Source organism: Lathyrus oleraceus, chromosome 1 (genome assembly GCF_024323335.1).
Source record: "Lathyrus oleraceus cultivar Zhongwan6 chromosome 1, CAAS_Psat_ZW6_1.0, whole genome shotgun sequence".
Classification (NCBI taxonomy): Eukaryota; Viridiplantae; Streptophyta; class Magnoliopsida; order Fabales; family Fabaceae; genus Lathyrus; species Lathyrus oleraceus.
The window spans coordinates 136,502,974-136,526,456 of NC_066579.1; positions in this window are offsets into that span (position 1 = coordinate 136,502,974).

Below are 23,483 nucleotides of genomic sequence, written 5' to 3' on the forward strand. Positions count from 1 at the left end.
TATTGTGTTATGGGGCATAACAACTTTCTTTCGTGCTTGAACCACACATAACAATTTTCTCAACTACTTTCTCAAGTAAGTCCAACTTATCTAAAATCGGATGGTTGAGTACACTCCATTGATTTCAATTGTTGAATAATAAAAATAACCGAAATACAATACAAAAATTAAAATATACAAACAATAACAACAACATACAACACAGTTTTCTTAACTTATACATATACCTCAATCACATGCGAGTACACTTCTTCCGAACTTCCTCGAAAAACTTCTCCCACTCCTTCTCAATCAACCTCACTCTCTTCTCCTAGACCCCCCTGTTTAATATTCTTGAACCGAGAGAGTTAGAATGGTACGTACACCATTCGTGGCCATGGGCTCTTAATTGCTTGATCACTTATGTTATTTTTCTTGTCTGAAAAAGTGCTTGTGAACGGCTTAGAAAATGTTTTGAAAAGAGAGTTTAACTTTGTAATGATTCTCGTATGAATGTATACAAAGTATTTATCTCGTTTAATTTTGAAAGCGGTTTAGAAAATGTTTTGAAAAGAGAGTTTAACTTTGTAATGATCCTCGTATGAATGTATACAAAGTATTTATCTCGTTTAATTTTGAAAGCGGTTTTAGAAAAATATAACTTGGTAATGATTCTAGTATGAATGTATACCAAGTGGTGATTTTCTAGTAATTGCAAAGTGTGAGGTATGAAAAATGTTTTAGGTTGTGAGTCAGCAATTAAGAGTTATACCTACCCAAGGTCTTTATGGGCATTTCCTATCCTTATGAGGGTAAAACTGTTCTTACTATTGAGAAGTAAGTAGTTTCATCCTTTGGATGTAAAAAGGGTCATCGTAGGGTCATCGATTGGTCATTGAAGGCAACATTTGTAAGGATACCTTAGCATTCGAAGGGACGATCATCATTTAACCGTAGGCTACAACGAAGGGTCATCGAGGGACAAAGTCATATATTCGAAGGCAACGTCCGAGGGACTATGACTTATTTTGTAGGGACATGATGATTTAATCGAAGGGTCTTTGCTAAGTGTATCCCCACGTTCGCGGGACATGACCGTAATACCGTAATACCGTAATACCGTAATACCGTAGGGTAACAAAGAGAGGTCCAAGATCACATATTCAAAGGCAATATTCTACAATCGATTAGGTAATTAGGATGAATTTCCACATTAAAATTAATACATTAAGATCAATTAAGCAATTTAGGGTGGATTTTTGCCATAAAATTAATACATTAAAATCAATTGAGTAATTCGGGGTGAATCTCCACAAGGGTATCCCACAAATAAAGTGGAATACCTAGCAAGCTACCTTTTCCGAGAGTATGTGAACCTTTACAAAACTCAGCAAACATGTCAGAATACCAAATCAGGGTGCAACCGAGAATTGCACCACAAAAGAAATACAGCGATAAAACAGAATAGAATAGAACAGAAAAATCATAGAACAGAACAGAAAAATCAGCGATTGTCACGTTCGCTGCTGCCTCGCCTAGCGAAGGCTTAGCAAACGCTCGCTACATGCTCGCTTAGCGATGGGCTAGCGAGCGGCTGCGGGTTTTGGTTTTGATAACAGTACAATTTCAGCAAGCTGCACCCCCTATGGCATTCCATTACAGAAATAACATGGTCAAACATTCAGGATATTCAGGCATACTGGAATTCACATGCACAATCTAATTACATATCCAAAAATTCAATCATGATGCATTATGTATTTAGAGATTACAGGTTGGAAGCATAAAACAGTAGTGATACGCAAACCTGTTTGCAATGGAATTGTAATGCTGAATTGGCTGATCACTTTCGGTATCGGGTTGAGTTGGGCGGAGGTAACCTTTGTGCCGGTGAATTGCCTTCAGGGTTTCCTTTAGGGTTGCTCTGAATTCTCTTGGTTGACCTCCAAGGTTTGATGGCTAGGGTTCCGATTCCTCTCCTTCTGTCTGTCTTTTCGTCCTCCTCTTCGTTCTCCCCTTTCTCACTGACGCTGTGGTATTTATAATGCTCTTTTTATGACCTAATGGGCTCAGAATGAAGCCCAGAATTTTTCTGGTATTCGCAAGCTTCGCTAGGCGAAGGATTTGCTCGCCTAGCGAGCATGACAGTTTAGGCCATTTCCTGGATTGGGCCATCTGTGAGCTGGGTCTTTGTTCCCTTGAGATCAATGTCTTGGAAAATAAGTCGGAGTGCCTTGAAAAATGCCTTGTAATATTGACGAGCAAATTTTAGGGTATGACACCTCCCCACACCTCCTGCAACATCCTCTCCCGCTCCTCCAGATTCACCCTCCCACGTTCCTCCGGAGTCCACTTCTCCATCGTCTCCTGAATCCACTTTTCCTGCTCCTGTTCTAATACCTCCCCCAACTTTTCGCAACTATCTCTTCAATTCACTCTTATGATTTACTTTTTTAATTGATTATTGAAATTCTGGTATCAGATATAAGATGTCGAAGGTAATGTTACGACACTGATATCTGTCAACACACAATGGATAAATAAACAAAATGGTAAAGCAAATAACACAAGCAATTGTTAACCCAGTTCGGTGCAACTCACCTACGTCTGGGGGCTACCAAGCCAGGAAGGAAATTCACTAAAATAGAATTAGTTCAAAGACTATCCGTACACTTCAACAAGTTACGGTCTTTCTCACCTAATCTCTACCCGTGCAACTTCTACCTAAGCACTCTTAGATATGAGAACCCACTCACTTCCCTTACAATCATACACCAGTGATTTTAAACAACAATCCCTTGTGAAAAGAAAATACTTTTCAATTACACACTCTTGATTTTACTTCACAGTTTCAATCAAGAAGACACACTCTTGATCTTGCTTCAAAGCTTTGATCAAGAAGACACACACTTGATCTTGCTTCACAACTTTGATCAAGTAGACACACACTCTTGCTTAACAGCTTTAGAGTGACAAATTACAACCACAAATCGGTCCAATTCAATCATCAATGGATGACTTGAATGACCTACAAGTCTTATGACTAAACAGACACAAACCCTAGCTCTCTCTCTATATTTCGCTCAGTCTTGGTTGTGTATTCAAACAGGTTTTCTAAGTCCCTTTTTATAGAAGCATTCAGTTGGGCTTGGACATCTTGAAAACCCTAAATCTATTTTCCAATCAAATCTTTTTATAACAGTTGTATAGATCTCCTTGGAAAATAAGTAAATCTGGTTGTAATCCATGATTGAATGCGCCAGTTAGCCATATCTTCAATCATCCAAAGATTGCCATTAATTATGCAATCACAAAACACCAGACATTCATACTAAATATTCTGTGTACAGGATGTCATGACATCGGGTCTGACATCCTGGAAAAAATCTTGCATAATCTAATTTCCTTTTATAACAGGTACAGCCATATCAGATGTCATGATATTGTGCATGTCATCTGAAACAATCCTGCATGAACATGTCTTTCATCTAAGCTCCAGCAGGTACATTCAATATCAGAAGCCTTGTCATTTTATGTGGCATTCTGAAACAATTCTGCTTGCATATGTTCTTTAACTCCAGCAGGTACATAGGATATCTTATGTTAAGACATCACACATGACATCTTGTGAACACTCTTTGTTTTACCAAAATTGCTGCCAACACTTAGAATCAACAATTATGATGGTCTAAAATATAACTTCAATCCAACAATCTTCCAAGAGCATAGACACACCCAAGATGCTCCTCAAATCCAACCGCTTCTACCAAGATGACATGATGATCTTGTGGAAAGAAGATACCAACTTTGTATTGTTCAACCAATACATCCTACAACACACATAAAATCTTATCTTTACCAAATTAATTTAACTAAAATAAGTAATATTGAAAAAAGTATATACTTACAATCTTTTCAGCCACTTTGCGTGTAGCCTCTAATGTGAACTTGCCACCTGGTCTTTGATGTGCCATTTTCTATTTCTTGTGGCGTGATGGTGGAGATAGACCGCGACCAAGGCTTTTAGAAGGATCTCCCAGCTCTAGTCCCCTTTGTTTTAGTTTTTCATTAATCTTTTTTTGTTCAAGTTTATCATATCCTCCACGAGATAATCTATGTGGATAGATATTTCTAGCTCTATTCACCTTTCCTTTTTGGCTCTTAGCCAAGAAATCAAGAGTGGTGAGAGACCTTACAAAATCCCCTCAAACTTTCTTATCAATAAATGTATACTTCAGGTATGGAGGCTCTAAGTTATCACTTGCATATTTAATATAGTCATCTGTGAGTTGTGTCTTAAAGCCCTTCAATGCTCACCGGCCTATCCAAGCCATTTCTTTTTCAACATATTATCCTCTGAATAATAAACACTTCCTATGTTTACATAATATAGTTGATATTAGTATTAAACAAAAAAAAAATGAATGACCATCTATACTTGTAAAACAAATTATAAAATTCATAATAAATACTATAATATGGGTTCATATGCTATCTTTCAAATTACCGTCGACTTCGTGCAAATTATCTAAAAATAATCAATTTGCTTCTATCTTGTACTGTCGCGTAACCCTAAAATCATCAGCATGTTCACCATAAGCCATACTAGTTGTTATGTCAAAATTAACTGGGAAGTGAACTTTGATTTTATAGACTTTTTTCACCTTGGTCAACATTGTAGAACCTGTATTTTTTCTTTTAATTTTTGTATTAACAGAGGTTGTAGCAGAGGTTGTAAGAGAGGTGTTTGTCGAATCACCCATGTATGTGTAAATTAAGAAAAATAGCAACATATAACAGAGACACCAACATGAACTTCAAAGCCACATCACACAACACTTCATCCAAAATGATTCAGAATATAGAAACATGCTAACTAGAAATATAGTTCTTACTAAGCAAAACAACAAGTTATAATGAATCATTTCAAGAAAAATAACATTTCAAGAAAAACAACATTATTTCTAGTTAGCACGTAACACCATTTCTATTTTGTAAGAACTATGGATAGCACATTTTGTTGTTCCTTTTGGATTGGTTGGATTATGCAAAACAACATGGACTGTACAAGATATTTTGGTGAAGAAAGAACACATGTGGGATCAAATGTTCCAGCATGTGTGCAACATCTGGCCCATGTCAGCAGGCCAATGTTATAGTTGTTTGAGCGTGATTTTCGTATTGGGACTCAATCATATTTATTACTATCTTTTTGCAATGCATTTAATTAGATTTGTTTGGCTAATTAAAAGGATCAAATCAAATCTTTTTGGAGGTTGTTGCAAAACAAACAAAAACTAAATCCTCTACAAATCTGGACATGACCATATCTTTTTCCCATTGAAGAAAAACCATGAGTTTTGCATTTCTATTTAAGGAGACTTGAACTTAATGTTTGAATTGTGCAAGTATTTAATATTTGTATGTTAGGATTTATACTTTGAGTCTTTGTTTTTGTTTTTTTTTTGTGCACCAATCTAGCACATGCATTCATATCTAAAGGCATAAAGCTTGATTTTTTTAGTTGAGTTGTAATTCAAAATTTACTATTATGATTCTTGTAGAGATTGAAGGTGAGAAAATACACAAGAAGGGGGAGGGGCTTGAATTGTGTATGACACAAAATTCTCTTTCTTTTCAATTCTTGTCACTACCACGAAAAAGGAGCTGACTTGACCGAAAGCGTCAAAAGAAAAATGACACGGAGTCGCCACCAGATTTTATTTATTCCTAGAGAGGAAATGGAAAATAGTCGATAAAACCCTTCTAAGAGAAATACAAAGATGTATATGGAAAAGGATTGGTCTTGCAACCAAATATGGGTTCATAAGTCGATTATGTAAGGGGAAGGTATTAGCACCCCTCACGTCCATGGTACTCCATGGGAACCATTTGAGTTTTCTGTGTGCGTAGGTATTTATCTTTTTAAATTTTATCTTTATTATTATTAGGAAAAATGGGGAAAGAATGATATTTGGGGTTTTTATTATTATGCTCACCAAGGATTGGAGTGTTAGAATAAGATTTGGTTTTGCATCTATACCTTGAGTTTTGATGATAACAATGTTCTATTTATGTGAGAACAATTTTGGTACCCTAATGGTTTGTTATTGTGTAGCTTTAACATCCAGTTTCGATTCTGAGTATATGACGTACGACATCATCAGTTTATGAATGATGAGTTCCAATTCTGCTTCTACGTCAGTAATAAGAAGTTATGAAAGATGTTTAATATTGCTGTTGCAATGATCTTTCTGCTTCTATGCTGATTCACTCCTGAGAAGCTTCTAAGGAAACATTATGTTGCTGCAACATTCTCTCAATTCGTTTTTCTGGACGTGGCTCTGATCACTAAGCTTATGAAAAATGGCAAGCTTCTGAAGTTGTGTTACTTAGTTGAGGATTATATATGAAGATCTCAAGCCAAGCGTTGAGGTTATCAAGGTTATGACTGTAGGTTTTGAAGACTCTGAATATTCTGAAGATACTGAAATCTCAAGTCAGACTACTGACACTGTCAAGGTTCTGACCAAAGATTCAGAAGTTTCTGAATCCATCTTGACGTTTCTTCATTTCATCATTCATCAACTTTCATCAGAAGCCTATGAACTTGAAGATAAGATCAAATGGGCACGTGATCAAATAGTACATAGTACAAATCAAATATCCTTTCCACTACTTGATATCATGGGCAATGACAGTACTATACATCACACATATCACTGAATTTTTAGGCGAAGGACAATACTCAATATCACTTATTTCACCATCCAATGGTGTACAACCACTCTATTTGATTTTCCTATTTTTTTCCTCCAACTGTCTCTTTTCTTATGCTATATAATTGGGACTTGGAGACTTGGAGACTTGAAGAAACAACTAATAGAGTACGAGATACACAAGAATGTTAAAGCACTGCTAAACTTGATAAAAATCTATCATTCTTTATACACGGTTTTTCTTTAAGTAATTGTTTATCATTTTTGTGAAATTTGCTTGTATAGAAGCAACTTGCAACTCACAAAATATTATTCAAGTTGTTTATTTGATTCCTTAAGAAGACTAAGGTATAGCCAGATCCTTGAGAAGACAAAGAAGGTTATTCTTTGTGAGTCCTTAAGGAGACTAGGGTATAGTCGGATCCTTGAGAAGACAAAGAAGGTTATTCTTTATGATTATTGTAATTAGTTGATCATAGTGGATTAAGTCCTTGTATATAAGGCGAAATCACCTTGGCAAGTGGACTGGAGTAGCTTTGAGTTTCAAGCAAACCAGGATAAAAATACTTGTATTTTTATCTCTTTGTTATTAACATTTAAGTGGTGTTCTTAAGTTGTTAAAAAGCTTTTATATTGTAAAACCCAATTCAACCCCCCCCCCCCCCCCCCCCCCCTTTTTATGTTTCTTACACCTTCAATTAATCCTTGTGCATACGTATCATTCATCGGGGGATGAAGAATTAGAGCTCCGTAGTTCAGAGAAGAAAAGATTTGTGTGTTGGTTGATTTTACCTTGAAAAAGGGTTTTCGAATGCCACAAGGCGTAAAAAATATGGTTTAATGAGTTGATGTTTATTTTAGGGTTTTTGAAAAGAAATGTTTTTATTAGAATTGCACTAAAGACTATGGGCGGAGGTGAATATTTCAAACAAACAAGCCAAGCGTCTTGTGTCCAAAATACTCAGGGTAGGGGTAGGAAAGCTCCATCCTTACTCATTCCCAACCACTTAAGGCTTGTGGCGCGCAATTATGATTGTATTTTTATTGTATTTTTTTATTTTGATTAAGAAAATGTCACTTGACGTTGGATTAAGGGTTTATTGCTTATTGATTTTGAAATAGTGATGTACAATGGATATTTACAAGGTAACAACAAGAAAATAAAGGGTCTCATTGTAAGGTAGCCCAAGAGAAAGCCTTGTGTGTGCAAAGTGACGTATGCTTAAAAATGGATAACGGTCTTAAAAGCATGTCTCCCTAAGGTAGTGCCATGGGTATCATTCTTACAATAAAATTGCAAGTTATATATGAAAATCCAAGTTAGTGCATTGGGTCAGAATTAGGGAAAGTTCCACATGCAAGGGTCCCAATGAAATCCTCTAAGTCCAATAATAGTTACAAATGAATGCATTATTTTTGTCTTTTTAATTTTATCATGTTTTTTTGTTGTTTTTAATTATGCAGTGACAATAAGCAAATGATAAATATGCATGAGATATATATACAACGAATATAAGTATGATGATGGATGCTTGAAAATAAATGATAATACAATAAATTGACAAGAAAAATAAATCACAAGATGATAAATTAGGTCAAAAATATCAATGGTTAGCAATGAAAGTTAATGGTTAGTAATAAAATTACACAAGGTAACTACCTAGGGATTCTCTATTCACAAATCAAAAGACTCAAAATATGATGCATCAAGGGATAACCTATCATTAATGCAAAGTATTAAAGATGATTCATGATCATCTAACAATAGGTTTGAATCAAAGAAGGTTATACAACCCCAAGTCCATCTATCAATGATTTGAAGAGTGGAAGATTATATCACACAAATGATTACAAATTAAAAGGTTTAACAATGTACAAGTTAAAAATCCAAACTCTAGTATTAATGGTTAGTGGTCAATGGACACAACACAATCAAATAGAACCAACAAGTGAGGGTCTCATCCATGCATCAAATGGTTCAAATATGATCAAGTAGGGGCAATATATCAACACCTTAAAGTATCATGAATGATCCATTGATCATTCATTAACATGTTTGAAATGTTAAAGATTAATTCAAACCTAAGACCAATTGCTATGATCAATAGAATCTCATCAACCACCATAAAAAACAAGGGTATAAATGTCCAATGAGAAATGATAAAAATAAATGATTAATGGGAAAATACAATAAATGTTTGATGAAAAGTATTTACAACATATTTGGCTCAAATAAATAAGAGGGAAAAGATATTAAAATGTAAAAAAAAGGAGAAAATAAAATAAAGAAAACTAAAAAGAAAATAAGAAATAAAAGGAAAAGAAGGAAAAAGAACAATGGAGGCGCTAGGGGTTGAACCCCTGACCCTGAGCTCACATGCCTAGCCCCTTTCCACTGGGATAAGCGCCTTTGGATGATAATGAACGTGCTCATACAAATAAATAAAATAACTCAATTGGAAAAAAAAAAGTGGACCAACCACGCCCCTTTGATCTGATTAATTAATAAAAAGTAAGCATGATGAATGGTCTAGATCATGGGGTACATACACGCGCACATTAACCAACATACACTCAAACACTCAGGCCAAGTCAAGCACGACCGCCAATAGAAATGGGCCAACATAATTTTTAAAATTAGAAATAAAACAAAACACGCGCAAAGAAACGAACTAATTCATCGTCTTCAACCTTGGAATTTCAGAAATCCAATCTTTGCAACTCGAAGTTTTAGATGGAATAAAGCATGGATTCCACTCAAACTTGGGCCATCATTGCCTCATCCATACTCATGAGTGTACTGTAAATTCATGATCATCAAGTTATGGATAAGCTAGACATCAAACAACAAGAGTCGCCACCGCGCTTTTATTGTTTCCAAGGGAAAAGGGAAAAAGTACGAACAAAACCCAAAAGTAAGAAGTTTTCAAATCAAAACTAATAAAATGTTAGAGATTACAAGTAAGGGGGTTGGTTACACAGAGGGAAGGTGTTAACACCCATAGTGTCCTAGGTACTCCTAGGAAGCCCTTTTTGTGTGCATATGTATTTGGTACAAAAATGATGTATACAAACAAATAGAATGGGGGGATGAGAAAAGAATTCAATTAATTATATTTTTGTGTTTGACAAGACCTTCGGACTTGTGCCTACGTATCAACATAAAAATGAGGGATCAAAACCTCGTAGTTCGTGATACAAATTTCAAAATGGATGCATTGCTTTTAATAAAAATTAAATTTGAAAGGAACGAAGGCCTAAAAATGGTTTGAATGAGTTAGTTCTTTTTGGATTTTTGAAAGTTTAAGTCAAGTATAGTTAAGTTTATTTAAAAATTTGATTAAGAATATAAGTTTAAAAATGCAATGGCATAAGGCCAAAGTTGCTATCTTTTTGCAAAGTGGTCAAAGTTTAGAACAAAATAATTCAATCAGAGAAGATTTTGAAAGGGGAGGGAGAGATTTTGAAATTAAAGAAATGGGGAGAAGATGAAGAGACTAATATTATGCATAAAATTAAAAGTTAAGAGTTGAAAAGATCTGACCAAATGGGTAGCAATCCAATAGACAAGAATGTTAATAGAAACCCAGAATTCCCTTGGACTTTTAAAATCAAGCAACACACAAATGCATAATTCTATTATCTTGAAGAGCAAAGGCATCAAATAAAGATAGCCACATCCAAGCTTTAGCCATTCCATGATCTTCTTCAGATTAACCCATGTAACAAATGGATTCCACAAGTCACAGGTTCAAAATAACAGCTTCACAATGATCATGTTGTAGACGAACTCAGAGGGATCTTGAATGATGTATCAGATGAAGTTTCAAATTGCAAGAACTTGGTTCCACACATGTTGGCATTGGCCAAGTCCTCTAGCATAGGAATGTTGCCTAAGTTCTAAGTCCATTTGTCCAAGATCAAGCCAACAGTCCACACAATTTTTTTTAGGGTTTTTGTTGTTATTATGTACATTAATGGTTAAAGACCACACAAACAAGCAAAGTATACACAAACAAGACATATCACACAATATGGTCCAAGTGGACAAAGTGAAAATTGCATTAACATAAACAATTAGAATGGTATGAATAATGGAAAATGAATAAAGGCTAAAATTAAATGGCATTAAAGTAAATGGCTTGAAATTAGAAGTTAATGGTTAATGAGTTAGAAGTTAGTATTGTTTTGCTTTTGCTTTTCATTTTTAAGACATTCTTTGGAGAATACTCAACCCACTTATCACAAGCATGGATCCTTGAGCCAAGACATCTTCCAAAGGAAGGAAAGAAGGCCAAGTTTCCACACAATACCATGAAAGAGGGGAGACTTACAATCTCACTAACTAGAATGCAATGCCTTTTGTGTCACAAATTTAGTGCTATGTTAAGCAATCATAATTGGACTTATGTAGAAGTCACAACTATTTGAGGTCGGGCAATAAATTTTTGGTGTTAATGCATGTTAGAGACATAGTATAATGGACTATGCTCATGAAACATACCACACACAAAAAGAAATATGCAAAAGAGGTGGCTTAATCTCATCCATACTTATGTTGATTTTTCAATCAACTAGCCTTAGGACATTGAGATATCATAGGCCAAATGAGATGAATGCATAAAGAAGGAGAATGACATGAAGAGGGAAGGGAATGGATCAACACTCAAATTGGTCAAAGGAGGACCTTTATCAAATTAATATCATCCATTCATTTTGGGAGATGGAATGTACATTCCACCAATCCCCTAAATCCAATTATATTAACTTGACAAAGTCAAATCAACCTTGACCAAGGCCCAACAATAAGAGTCAAACTCAAACAAGTCATCACAATTGGTCAACAAAATTATTTGGCATTTATTCAAATTAAAAATACTAAAATAAGACATTTAAATTAAATATGGTTTGTCAAATTCCTAAAACCTCATCAAAACACCAAAGAAATGGCCATGAGATTTATCATAGGTCAAACAAAGTCAAAGGACCTTGGAGAAAAAAATTCAGTATTTTTAAAGACTTAAAAGTATTTTTAAACAATTAAAAATAATCATAAATAAATTAAATCATGAAAAATATTAATAATGATCCAAAAAATAGTTTTAAATCAGAATATGAAAGAGGAAATTATTTGAAATTTTTTGGTGAAACTCTCATATTTTTTGGATCAATATTAAAATTAATATGAATTCATGAAAATAAAAGGAATAAAAGAAAATCAGAAAATAGAAAAAAAATGTGGACCACTTGATCTCCCTCATTAATTGAGGTGGCAGATCAAGTGGTCCTCAGCGTGCTTTCCACCGTGGACTTAAGTCAATGCGCCACAGGGATGGTAATCAGAACCAACGCGTGAGATTAAAACATTTTAAAACAAATCAATGGCTCTGAACACTTCCAGCGCATCGTCGGAGTCCAAAGGTCGGTAATCTCTCTGGTGACCCTGGCCGGACTGGTTCACTCATCACCATCAAGAAAATGAAAAAGGAGGACATGATCTAAAAGAAAAAATGGGGCAGAGCACGAATCTGACCTCAATTTTAACTAACTCCACATATATAGAAAAATATGAGGAGTTGAATTATGAGATGTGTCAACTGAGTTGCTTCGATTTGACCACCAAGCAACTCAATCTTCTTGCCTATATTGGTAGGACTTCAGACAACCAAAGATCCAAGAGAATTGAGTAGAATTGAGAGAGAATCGAAGAGATGAAATTTTCTGGAAAATATCTTCAATGCAGGTCTAGATTCACTTGTTCTTGCTTTGGCTCGTGCTTGATCTTGCTCAGGATGCTTGCAAAAGTAGGTTAGAATGCACAAAAGGTCTTGGATCCCTGGAGTTTTGAATCTCAAAACAGTGAGATTCAAACTCAATTTCCAAAGGAAATTCTCAGGACTATCCTCTCAAATGGAAAGGTTTGGTGTTTGGGATCAAAGATGGCGCGAAGGAGTCCTCAATTCTGAGCATAGGGTGCTCTATTTATAGCTGAATCACATGATATTTGCACCTTACAATTGAGTTTCCAAAATTCGCAATGAGTGATGCATGTGTTCATGGGCGTGTACAGGCCCATGAGATCATTCCATTTGATCCATAATTGATTATGAACAAGTCTAAAATCAAATTGGAGTGCTAGGCAATTGTAAATGGAAGCTTGAAGTTTGATTTTTTCCAAATGATGATGCAATGTTCAAGCCATGCGCAGCCCATTCAAATCTTGTCGAAAATGGATGAAATTGGACTTTTTGGAAAAGTTAGATCAAGAGGAACAACTTTCATGTTCCAGACTTTTCCATTTGAAGCTTGTATCATGATTAATTTTGAGGTGGAAGTTTGGAAATTTTAACATATCAAAAAAAATTCTTAGTGTCAAGCCATATATCTCAATATTCCACCTTGTTTAACTGTTTAGGTGAGCTTCAAATGAAAACTGTGTCTTCATCAAAGTTGTAGATGTTTCAAATACCTTCAAAATGGTCACCAATTTCATGTCATTTGGATTTGGAATGATAAAGTTATGCATTTTTGAAGTTTGGAAAAATCGCTTGTTCAATGGTATAGGTCAAAAGTGACTTATAATGTACCCTCATATCACATGCTCATAAAAGTTGAATTAGCTCTCACTACAAACATAAAAGTTGAAGTAGTCATCTTTAATTTGATTGTGAAACTTAGAAATGTTTCATCTCATAAAAATTGAGCATGTTATGGCCTTGGGAAGTTGACTTTCAAATTAGGGTTTAGACAAAATGACCTATAATGTTTCAACATAGAAAATGATTTTCCCAGAAAAACTAGCTCTAGGTATCAACATGAAAGTTGTTTGGAATGTCATTTAGAGTAACGTTTCTCTTAGATTAATTTCCATATGGTGAAAACTATAGGAGATAGGGTCTAGGGAGACCCAGTTTTGATTAGATGAACTCATCTGGCCAACCACCATCAACCAACCTGCTAACCTTCAATTCTTTGGACTTTATTGGCTCATGGTAGATCATATATGCATAATATGATGAACTTGAAGTGTCCCTTGAGAAATTTGATCAAATGGTAAGATATCTTGTTGGAGAAGTTATTTAAGATACCCAGTCAAACTAGGGTTTTCAAGGCAAATCACCCTCAAACTCTTGAAGAAAACTTGATCAATATAACATGTAGGAATCAATGGAACTCATATATGATGCTCATAACCATTCTTGTATCAATTCATGGTTGTGCTCTTTATTATGAGGGTCTTAAACCCTAGATATGAACTTGATTGATCAATGGAGATCATGCCCTACCTACAAAAGATTTAGGCAAATACAAAGACATATTTTTTGGTATTTTGGTTAGTAAAGTGATACTATACAAGTATGATACAATCACAAAGTGCTTGGTGATCTCTCCTAAAACAAACCCAATGAAGGAGGTGTAAGAAGAATGCCAAGGTAGGATCCTAATGCTAATGCTTATGATGAAATTACATGAGGGATCTTAGGGTCAAAATTGGGGTCTTACAGCTGCCCCTATTTAAGGACATTCTAACTGAGGGGGTGAAGGTTAAAATCTTCGACTCGACTCAGTAAAATGGGCTTAAATAACAACACATAGAAACAAATTTTGGTCCCTAAGAGACCTCATGATGCATATGATATGACAGAGAGAACATCCGTCATCGACTGGGGAAGAAATAAACTTCAACAGAGGAGGAGAAAAAATCTATTATCTACTACCTGTTACTGGGTAAGGAGATAATAAAGATCTGACAGAGAGAACATCTGTCATCGGTTAGGATGAACATATCAAGGATGACTCGCTGAGAAATTCCACGAGGGAGTATTCATTACCGGTTACTGGGTAAGAATAACCTTGCTGGGGAAAACTGCAGAAAATAGGATTTACAACTACCAGTTATTGGGCAGAAGGCCAAGGGTGAGAGTATCCGTCATCAGTTAGGATGAACATATCAAGGATAAACTCAACAGGGAAGAGAATCCGTCATCGGTCAAGATGAACATATCAAGGATAGACTTGCCTGGGAAATGTCAGGGAGGATATCCGTCATCGATTAAGATGAACATATCAAGGATAAACCAACTGAACAAAAAGTAGGAATTACATCTATCGAATGCTGGATAGAAGACCATCAAAGAGAAAATCCGTCACTGGTTAAGATGAACATATCAAGGATTAACTCTGCGAAGGAGACAAAAGTAGGATTTACAACTACCAGTTACTAGGTAGAAGACCGCAAAGAGAAGGAAACCCGTCATCGGTTAGGATGAACATACCAAGGATTAACTCTCTGGGGAACAAGAATAGGGATTACAACTACCTTTTTACTGGGTAGAATACCAAAGGTGAGAATATCCGTCATCGGTTAGGATGAACATATCAAGGATAAACTCAACAGGGAGGAGAAAGATATCTGTCACCGGTTAGGGTGAACATATCAAGGATATACTTCCTGGGGAATCAAATCCACTGGGGACTCTACTGAGGAGAAAACAGGGATACTTTTGCCATGTATTGGGCAAGAAGTAACAAACTGCAGACTAAGAAGAATATTACCAGTTACTGGGCAATAAACTCTTAGGAGACTCGAAGCATCTATCTAGGTAAGAGCTAGAAAGAAACAGTCAATCAAGACTCAACCCATTGAGGACATAACTCAAGGGAAGTGATTCCATTCAGATAAACAACTGGAGAGGAAACTGAAGTAATAATCATCCACGAGGAACATCTCAGTGGGGAAGAGGAGAAAGGTTAAAGTCTTTCTGCCTAAGGGGATGGCGCTCTACATTTGAGGGAGGACAAACACCGAAATTTGTATGGGGATAAAGTACCGCCATACAGAGAATGAGAATCTCAAACCAACAAGTTAATCAGATATGCAAATATGCAATTATGAAATTATATGAATGTATATGTATATGATGATTATGCTCACAAAACAATCATAAAGGATACAAAGGTGTCGCAAAAAAAATCGAATCATCAGTACAATCCTCGGTCAATCCACAAAAAGAGGGAGACAACTGCTGGAGAACAGAGAAATTAACAAACCAAAGGCTCAAAACTAGCTGAGGGAGGAGATATGCTGAGGAGAGGCGAAGTTATCGAGTCTGCAAGGAATTTTAGGTCAACACCATATCAAATGGGAGACAACCATGCAGAAGATAAACACAAATAGCTGCTCAGAAACCAGGAGAAAACTCTGATTGGGAGCGAGTCAGATGGCGACTGGTAGGAAAACCAATGTGATCTAATGGGGCAAACATCTTACTCTATTGAAGAAATGTGAACCCTGTTGGAAAACAGAAACACTGCCAGGGGAATAACACGCCGCAAGGTACTGAATTAACCAACTTAGCTGGGGAAAAGAATCGGATCAACACAGACAACTAGGGATACCCGAAGAGTTAACTGCTTGGGGAACCTCTGATGCTTAACACTTAAGGACTTGCTGCTCTTTGAAGTACTGTTGATACTTCTTTTTAATTGCTTTGAAAAATTCTTGCTTTTATATGTTTTAAGAAAAAGATTTTGATTAAAAAAATTTAAAACTCCAAAATGATCATAATAAAATTTAAACTATTGGCTGGAGTAAATAAGAGTAGAAACAATTGGATAAAAGCTCAAGTTTATTTAATGGGATGGTAGTCTGTAAATGACAAGACTCCATAGATTTTTTACAAAGTTAAAAATGGTAATTTACATGGAAAAGGGATACATTGAATACAAATGATCCTTAGTCCTTCTACCAATTCTTGATATCTATTGTACTCTTGACCGCTGATGGGATGATGAATTGACGTCAACCCTTGTGCTCAACAAAGTCTTTCCAAAATTGGACGATCAGTAGACTGCAGTTACTTGCCATAATCCCTAATTTTTGCATAAGTTTCCCTAAGGTGGGGTACTCAACTTATCGGGAAATTCTTGTTTTGATGTCTCTAATTTTTGTCTGGACCGCCCTTTCGGGTTTTTAATCCATCGAGACGCTCTTTTTTGCCTAAGCCGCCCTTTCGGGTTTTCAACTTAGCGAGTTGTTCTTTTTCCTTTTTAGGCAAAGTATTTCTTGATTGCATCTGCGTTCACAGGACGAGTGAACTCTTCACCATCCATAGTTGTAAGAATCAAAGCACCGCCTGAAAAGGTTCTCTTGACAACATACGGGCTGTCATACCCCAAAATTTGCCCATTAATATTTCAAGACATTTTGCAAGGCATTCCGACTCATATATAACACTGATCTTGAAGAAACAAAGGCCCAGCTCACGGATGGCCCAATCCAGAAAATGGCCCAAACTGGCCTGTTCGCTACGCGCTCGCCTAGCGAAGCTGACAGACAACAAAAATTTCGGGCTTCATTCTGAGCCCATTAGGTCACCATTATCACTATAAATACCAGCACTTCAGTAATAAAAAAAAAAAAAGAATTTTTTTTTAATTAATTAATTAATTAATTAATTAATTAATTAATTAATTAAATAATTAAAATAAATAAATAAATAAAATATAACAAATTATTTTGGACTTGGGTCTCCCTCATTCCAAGCCCATTACCCACGAAATCAGTCTATAAATACTGAAGTTTCAGTAGAGGAAAGGACACTTGGAGTTACACTGGGAGATTCACTGGAAAAAAAAAGAGGAGGAGAACAGAGAAGAACGAATAGAAGTTTTGGCATAGGAACCCTGCCTACCCGGAGAATTCAGAGTAAAGAAACCCTGAAGGCAGCCCATCTGCACCGAAGCCATCGCCGTCCAATTCCCGCTGCCTAACTTATTCCGATACTACAAGTGGTCAATCCCTTCAACCTTGAATTGGCAAACAGGTTTGCGTATCTCTATTGTTTATACTTTCAATTGGCCATATCTACATATATAATGCATCATGATTAAATGTTGATATATAATTTGCTTTCGTATGGGAATTTAAATATGCCTGAATACCCTGAATGTTTGACCATGTTATTCCTGTGATAAAATGCCATAAAATTCAAAGTTCCTAACATGGGGCTGTTTTCCAATTCAAAATCCGTGGCCGCTCGCTAGCACCTCGCTAGGCGAGCCTGGGGCGAGTATTCGCCTGGCCTTCGCTAGGCGAGGCAGAGGCGAACGAGACAGTAGCTGACTTTTCTATTTTTTTTTTTTATGTTTTATCATAGCCATGCATTATTCATCCTATCCTATTTATTGTTGTGATATTTCTCCGGTGTAATCTTCGATTGCACCCTGATTTGGTGTTCTGACATGTTTTTTTTTTTTTTGAGTTTCGTAAAGGTTCACATATCCCAGGAAAAGGTTATTGGCTAGGTATTCCACTTTATTTGTGGGATACCCTTGTGGAGTTTCACCCTAAATTAATTTTTAATGTATTAATTTCTAATGTATTAATTTTTTAATATATTATTTTTAATAATTTTAATGTGGAGTTTCATCCTAATTATATAATTAATTGTAAAACTTTGCCTTTGAATAAGTGATCTTGGACCTCTCTTTGTTGCCTTACGATTACGATATTACGGTCATGTCCCGCGAACGTGGGGATACCCTTAGCAAAGACCCTTCGGTTAAATCATCATAAAATAAATTATAGTCCCTCGGATGTTGCCTTCGAATATACAACTTTGTCCCTCGATGACCCTCCGATGTTGCCTACGGTTAAAAGATGATAGTCCCTTCGAATGCTAAGATATCCTCGTAACTGTTGCCTTCAATGACCTATCGATGACCCTACGATGACCCTTAAACATCCAAAGGATAAAACTACTTATTTCTCAATAATAAGGACAGTTTTACCCTCATAAGGATAGGAAATGCTCATAAAGACCTTGGGTCGGTATAACTCTTAATTGTTGGCTCACAATCTAAAAACAATTTTCACACCTCACACCTTTCAAAATATCCTTAGAAAATCACCACTTGGTATATATTCATACTAGAATCATTACCGAGTTATATTTTTCTAAACAATTTCCAAAACTAAACGAGATAACTACTTTGTATATATTCATACAAGAATCATTACAAAGTTAAATTCTCTTTTCAAAACAATTTTTCTAAACAATTCACAAACACTTTTTTTTTTTTAAAAATAATATAAGTGATCGAGCAATTAAGAGCCCATGGATAACCATGGATACAAAGGGTGCTAACACCTTCCCTTTGTATAATGTACCTCCCGAACCCAAAATCTAAATTAAGGTCTTTCCTGTTCTTTTCCACCTTTCCTTATTGGATAAAAGAAAAGTCGGTGGCGACTCTTGCTAACCGCGACATTGCGATAAAAAACACAAAAAAGTCCAGTTCACCGTATGACAGAACTGGCGACTCTGCTGGGGAGCCTAAATATTTAAAAAGAGAGGTTACCTTAAAAACAAGATCACTTATTCAATTTGTCTGATTTATTTTTAAGGGATTGCTTGGGTATGTTATGCTTGAGTGAAAGATCCTACACCCGGATCTAGTGTACCTTAGGTAAGTAGCAAGAGATCATCGCGACTGTCCGGCGTATACTGGAATGGTCAAAATGATGGCTACGGTTAATGTGGCACTTTGGATGTCCTGATGTTCCTCATGTTAGTTGAGGAAATATTTGGCATTCGCGTGGTGTCATAAAAGCATTAACCAGACCTTTAGAACCCTAATTGACTCATCCTGGCCATTAGAAAGTAGTGAGATAACTGGCTTCGGTTCCGACTGGAGTTGGTTGAGACTCGATACTACACTCTTTGAGATTGGACTTTAGGGAAGCTTCGGTCAACCACTTGGTGTTGCACTGAAGTGGACTTAAGGAAAGGTCAATGATTTGAGATCCTTCTAGAACCCGGTTACTATTCTAAGACAGGTTGAACCAACCAAACTTCAGTGGGGAGGGTATTTACCTATGGAACTCACGCAAGCCTTAAAACCTAGGAATGATTGTTGTGTGACTTGCTTGTGCTTGTTATTTATCTAACAACATAACATCATAACATCATAACATCATGGCATTGTACTAACCATTTCAAGGATTTAGGGATTTAACTCTGCTAAAAAAAAACAAAAACAAAAGCAAAAACAAAAGAGAAAAGAAAAAAAAAGCTCTTTTTGTTAGTTTATGCAAAGTTAAATCCCGAAAGTCCTTGAAAACATTTCATACATTGCATTGCATCGCATAACAGGTATTCTAAAGGATCAGTGTTCTCACGATTTTCCTATCAAACAGATTCCAGCAGATTCAAACAGACTGAACAATGGCTCTCGAACAAACTGTCAAAGATCTCCAGGCCCAGAATGCTCAATTCCAGGAAATGATGCTGAGCTTATCTAAGGGGCAGGAAGAACTGAAAGCTCTTTTGATGGAGAAGAAGAAGGACCAGAAGCCTGTGGGTTACATCAACCCGGGGAGAAGGCTTAAGGGACAGGTTACAGGAGTCAAGATTAGAATTCCGAAGGATTCAGAAGAAGAGACCGAGAATGATTCGGAAGATGAGAATCCTAATCTCGTCAATTCTGAGGACGACGATGAAGATTATGAACATGAACAGTACTCTCCGAAGGATGATAAGTACAAGTTGCTGGAAGAACGTATGCTAGCTATGGAGGGGCAGAAAGTGCCCGGTCTGGATTTCGAAAACTTGGGTCTGGTCTCTGATGTGGTCATTCCCCGCAAATTCAAGGTTCCCATTTTCACTAAGTATGATGGTGCCTCTTGTCCTCAGATGCATCTAAGGGCTTATGTGAGAAAGATTCAGCCGCACACTACTGATAAGAAACTGTGGATCCATTTCTTCCAAGAGAGTCTGTCTGGCACACAGTTAGAGTGGTATTATCAGCTTGAGAGCTCTAACATCCGCACATGGACTGATTTAGCAACAGCTTTCTACAAGCACTACCAGTATAATTCTGAGTTAGCGCCTACTCGGCTACAGCTACAAAATATGACTATGGGCTCTAAAGAAAGTTTCAAAGAATATGCTCAAAAGTGGGGAGATTTGGCTGGCAGAGTCAAACCCCCTATGACTGATCGAGAGTTAGTGGACATGTTCATGGGTACACTGACTGGCCCATTCTACAGCCATCTACTGGGAAGTTCCTCGTCAGGTTTCACTGAACTTATCTTGACAGGTGAACGGGTTGAAAGCGGCATTCGAAGTGGAAAGATACAGGCAGCTACTTCTGCAAGCACCAAAAAGTCCTATCAGGGAAAGAATGAATCAAATGCTGTGTACAGTGAGAGGAAGCATAACAAGAAGAATCGTGACCATACTGTTGGGGCAGTTACAATTGCCGCACCGCCATCTCAGAACTTCCAACACAGACAAGACAGGTCGAGAAGACAGTTTACCAAGATCAATATGACTTTAACCCAAGCACTGCAGAGTATGTTAAAGGCCAATTTGATTACCCTCAGAGGCCCTCCTGCAAATCCCAACACTACTTCTCCTCGTTATAATCCCAACGCCAGGTGTGCCTATCACTCCGATAGCCCCGGGCATGATACGAATGATTGCTGGTTGTTGAAGAACAAGATTCAAGATATGATCGACGCTGGAGAAATTGAATTTGATCCTCCGGCGACCCCCAATGTCATCACAGCACCTATGCCTAATCATGACCAGAATGTTAATGTTGTGGACGACAATTCTCACGTTACTGACGTTGCTGATTTAGCATCTCCTCTCCTGATCGTTAAGAAGAATTTATTGCAAGCTGGTTTATTTCCAGGTTGTGCTGAAGATTGCGATCTCTGTGTACTCCGACCCAATGATTGTTTGAAGTTGAAGAACGGCATTCAACGGCTGATGGATGATCGTACAATTCTATTTGAAAGGGTTCCTAAGGTGGACAACTCTATTGAAGAGGTATCTGTGATTGCTAGGTCCAAAGCTCCAGTGAAGATTACCGCTACTAGAGTGCCTGTGAAGATTACCGCTGAGCCCAAAGTGGCTCCCCTGATTATTACCGCACCTGGCCCCGTGCCATATTCCTCCAGCAAAGCTATTCCGTGGAACTATGGAGGCGACGTTTACATCCATGGCATAAAGCAAGTTGGTAGTTCTGCTAATCCTAATGATATTGTGGGGACTAGTAAAGTTACTCGAAGTGGAAGGATCTACTCCCCAGAAATCTCACCTCCCGCTCCCGAAATTCGAGGAAAAAGACCAGTCAATCCTCCTCAGTCAGAGACATCGGTCGAAGTTACTTCTGAAGATGTTGCCAAACAGGAAATGGAAGAGATGCTGAAAATCATCCGTAAGAGCGATTTTGATGTAGTGGAACAATTGGGGCATACTCCGTCTAAAATCTCAATGTTGTCCTTGTTATTATCCTCTGAATCCCATGCCAATGCATTGATGAAATTCTTGAAGACCGCTCATGTGCCTCAAGAAACATCCGTCGATCAATTCGAACATTATGTTGCTAATTTGACTGTTGACAATGGCCTAGGCTTTTCCGATGCTGACCTGACGCCAGCAGGAAAGAATCACAATAAAGCTCTGCATATCTCCATCGAGTGTGAGGGGATCACCCTGGCTCACGTGTTGATCGACAACGGCTCTTCCTTGAATGTGCTCCCGAAAGCTGTACTCGATAAATTTGACTACAAAGGCATTGAACTGAAACCTAGTGATGTTGTGGTGCGTGCTTACGATGGTGCGAAGAGTGTTGTCTATGGTGAAGTGGTTCTCCCTATCAAGATAGGACCTCAAGTCTTCAACACTACCTTTCACGTGATGGACATTCGTCCCGCCTACTCCTGCTTGTTGGGGCGCCCTTGGATCCATGGGGCAGGTGCGGTAGCTTCGTCGCTTCATCAAAAGCTGAAGTATCCAATAGCAGGCATGGTTGTCACTGTATGTGGAGAAGAAGAGTATATTGTCAGTAGTGTGCAAGCCTTCAAATACGTCGAGATGGATGGTGAATTCTTTGAGACTCCTTCTCAGTCATTTGAAGTGGTTCCTCCACCCAGTCCTGTCCTTAAGCCAACTCCCCTTGTGCCCAAGGTTGTTCGTGCTCCCCCTGTCATGATCTCTCTGAAAGATGCTCAAGCCGCGATTGAAAATGGTGATCGTGCTGGTTGGGGTCAACTGATCAATGTACCGTACAAGTCTGATAAAGCTGGCCTGGGGTTTAACTCTGGAAAGATAGTCAAAAATCAGATTAATGCTATGGAAGATGCTGATAGTGATTGCGACTTGGATAGCTGGATTTTCCCAACAATTGGTGACGGACTCAACAATTGGAAGACTGAAGACATTATCCCGATTTCCTTTAGTCAGGAGTAATTGTTATTGTTTATTCTAGAATTGCAAATTTTAATTTTTTTTACAATCAAACTTCTTAAAGCATTGTGTCTATGCCCGAGGCACAATAGCTAATTTGTTAAGGGTTTTGTCATTTTCATAAGCATATTTATATTCAATAAATCAATGGACGTTTTGCATTCAAATATTGCGCTCTTTGTCTTTCCTATTATCTTTCAAACGAGCTATGTTTTCTTACACACACGCACGTAACGAATTGCAGATCCCTATCCACTCTGGATCCTGTTGATAATAGTTCTACTACTGTTCATTATGACTTTGAAAATCCGATCTACCGAGCCGAAGATGGAAGTGAGGAAGATTGTGAAGTACCTGAAGAACTTGCCAGAATGTTACTACAAGAAGAAAGGACTATACAGCCGCATGAGGAGTCAGTTGAGACTGTAAATCTGGGTACCGAGGTGGACAAGAGAGAAGTCAAAATAGGAGCAGGCTTGGAAATCAGTGTCAAAAGAAGATTGATTCAAATGCTACATGACTA